The sequence below is a fragment of the Rousettus aegyptiacus genome, unplaced genomic scaffold (assembly GCF_014176215.1).
Source record: "Rousettus aegyptiacus isolate mRouAeg1 unplaced genomic scaffold, mRouAeg1.p scaffold_m13_p_1, whole genome shotgun sequence".
NCBI classification, from domain to species: domain Eukaryota; kingdom Metazoa; phylum Chordata; class Mammalia; order Chiroptera; family Pteropodidae; genus Rousettus; species Rousettus aegyptiacus.
In genome coordinates this window covers 14,150,619-14,154,044 of record NW_023416284.1, presented here as the reverse complement: position 1 = coordinate 14,154,044, position 3,426 = coordinate 14,150,619, and the positions used below count along the sequence as shown (strand labels likewise).

The 3,426-nt window shown below is 32.4% G+C and overlaps 1 pseudogene; it reads right to left on the bottom strand.

Moving 5' to 3' along the window:
* Nucleotides 1-2,653: 2,653 nt before the first annotated feature.
* Nucleotides 2,654-2,772, bottom strand: LOC118605024 (annotated as a pseudogene).
* Between the last annotated feature and the right edge of the window lie 654 nt (nucleotides 2,773-3,426).

Below are 3,426 nucleotides of genomic sequence, written 5' to 3'. Positions count from 1 at the left end.
TCTAACAGCAAAAATTTCTTAACTTGGACACGTTTAAGTATTGACGGAGCCAGGGGTGGGGTGAGGGACCTCACTGATTTGTGGTGTATTTTTCTTATTAGGTGTTTTCCTGTGGGGTGTATTATATTCACATAGGGGAATGTCTTTTGCCTGTGCCTATTGGGTTGGGGAGGATCACATTTCTTTTAACTTAGACTTGAAATTTGTGACTGAAATCACGATCATGTATAGACATTTCCTCAAAATATTAAGAGTAGTGTTTTATTCAGCTATTTACTTAAAATTCCCAAAGGGCGAGTTTTAAGTCTAGCCATCCATTTGTTAAGAGGATAAGAAGTTAAAATTACTCATAAAGTTATACAACTTAGTGATGTCTTTTAAAATGTGAGATTTGTTCACTTTAAAATTCTTTTCTACAGGGTTAAAGGAGAAGATCAATATTGTCAAGTAAAATAAGTGGCAAAAAAAAAGTTCCACCTCGGTTTTCAAATATATAAAGGGCAAAATATTTCCTACATGTGAAAATATTACATTATTGAAGATCTCATACACCATATTGAGCACTTTTTAATAGAATTTGGAGACAGACATTTTTATACAGGTGTTCTTGGATTAATCTCACAGTCAGGAATCCTTTAAATCTGCAAATTTCAGTTGCCCAGGTTTTTAAAGATTAAGCAGAGGTTATATATTTTAAAAGGCTAATAACTTTTTATCAGTTAAATCACTTTTGAAAAATTTATTGATCAAAATATTATCAGAGCAAATTATGTTTTTATTTGAACCTGTAACAATGTTTATGTGTTTTGCTGTTGTTCAAGTACTTGAATTGGTTTGGTCAGAAGGACTTGAGTACTTCTGACAAGTTATGGTATAAGTAAATATTTTTGGTTAGGTATGGCACATGTTTAGTATTGTTTTGTCATATTGAAACTTTTCATACTTCCTTTTAAGAGATAGAACCTTACCAGATTATTATCATACTTAAATATAAACTATGTTGAGTTGGTGTGGAAAACAATTTGATCTATTTAAATACAAATAACAATAAATATTGTTATTGAACTTCTGTTTCAGTCATGAAGAGTAATAGTATACTTATTAGTTGTACGTCATTTTTGACTTCCCACAATGTGGGGGAAAAAAGATAAATGAGACCATTTGTTGCATTTATCAGAATAATTTTTAAATGACTTCTGGTGATTATTTAAATTTTCTAGTTAAAGTGTTTTAGGTCACAATTCACTTTTTCTCACACTGTAATGTGGGTGGGAACCCCTGGAGATTCTGTTAAAATGCAGAGTCTGATTCAATAGATGGGGCAGTAGTTTGCATTTCTGACAAGCATCTGACTAATCTTGGAGTGGCAAGGTCATAGATTATTTCACATTTTGGGGGAATTTCAGAGAGTAGACCTTAGTAAAAAAGATACCAACAGCAGATGTTTGCAATAATTGTCAGGATCTAGGTGGCCTAATTGGATCAAGTTGAATATAAAAACTTTGGTAAAGGCTACCACAGAAGTTTATAGTGTTTAGAATCCCAAGGAAAGGTTAGGAACACAGTCTGCAAGAAAATGAAATGAAGTTAGAAAAACAGGCTTTAATAGTTTTAGGGAATTGGTGGAAAATAACAACAGGGAGAGAAAAGCATAAAAAGATTAGGTTACTGAGGAAATGTCATGGCATGTTTATTTAGGAATGAGATCAGTAAAACAGGTTACAGGAGTCATAGAAGTTAAAATAACTTATGAAAATTCGGAAAGGAAAGGTTAATAGGTTACTAAAAATACTTGTTCTTTTTTTTTTTTGAAATCTCAAACTTTGCAAAAAAAATGAATATTCATTAATTAGATTAAACTAAATCTTGGGTGGTAAAAAGCCAAAGCAGATTCGGGTAGAAAATCATTAAAGATGATTAAAAATAATTTCTGGATTAAGATCAAAAGATGGGAAAACCTTTCGAAGCATAGAAATGGCAGAAGTATCCATTTTTATGTAAAGAAGCTAGGAGGTAGTCCCTGATAACTGTGATAAAGTATCTGATTTTCAATGCTAAAACTTTAATATGAAAAATAATAATATAGATAAAGCATGGAAAACAAATACTCTACTATTTCCTTTCGTTAAGCCAAGTTTTCTTTTTGTGGTTGGTTAATAATACCTACTAACTACTAACTGGTGTGAATATTATACACAAGGCTATGCTAAGGTATCACTTTACATTCTGTGTATCATGTAATCATCAACCCTGTACAGTAGGTTGTATTTTCCCTTCTTTACATGTGAGGAACTCATAGATTGAGTTTGTCATTTGATATATAATTTCTAGTGGTCACCTATCTATACTATGGCAAAGCCAGGATTCAAACCCTGTTCTTCCTGACTCCAGTGTACACGTTTAACTACTAGATTAGAAATAGGCCTGATAATATGAGCTTAGAATTAAATGTTAAAGTTCTTTAATAAGATGTTTGAAATAAAGCCAACCTAATTTGAGTTTAAAGTGAAATATTTTTCTAGATTAAAGTGGATTGCTAAAGTATTCGTGTGTATGTGTTGATAGTTCAGTTTGTCATTTGTGTTATTTATCAAAACGTAGGTCAAGTTATCATTGGATTTGACTCTTAAAGCCTTTTTTTTTTTTTTTAAAATACCTATAGCACCTGGTCTTCCTAGGTGGTCTCCCATCCAAGTACTAACCAGGCCCAACCCTGCTTAGCTTCCAAGATCAGACGGGATCAGGCTTGTTCAGGGTGGCATGGCCGTAAACTTAAAGCCATTTTTTAACTTAAGTATGCTTATACTTGATTTGGAAGGGGGTGGTACTTTCCAAATTACTTAAAAATTAAAATTTTCATTTCTATATATTTAATTCACTAAACACAAATTTATCTTCATTTCTGAGTTCATTAGTGTTTAAGCATTTTTAAAGCGTTGGTAGGTTAAGCCATCCACATCATTTAATATTTTATTTCAGCCCTCTGCATGTTTCAAGGATATGGTGGAAGAGTTTGTTAAAGGGCTTCATTTATCAGATCTGAGAGAGAGTGAGAGTGTGTGTGTGTGTGTGTGTGTGTGTGTGTGAGAGAGAGAGAGAGAGAGAGAGAGAATGAAAGAGAGAGGCAGAATTACACAAAAAGAAGCCAGTATTCTCAGCCCTAAAATGGATGTGGAGAACCTACTTTCCTTATGCACACTCACAGAAAATGTTGTCTTCCCTGAAACAGAATGAAAGGTAGTCTTAAGGCATTTTTTTAAAAAAATAAAATAAAATAATCCTTTAAATAATTCAGGGTATCTTTTTCTTTTCTGGTATTCTAGTTCATGAAAATCTGGGCCGTATAGAAAACAACATATAGGTCAACAGACATCAGTATTTTTGTTTAAAGCCTATTCTTAAGAGCTGTAATAATATCTTCCTTTT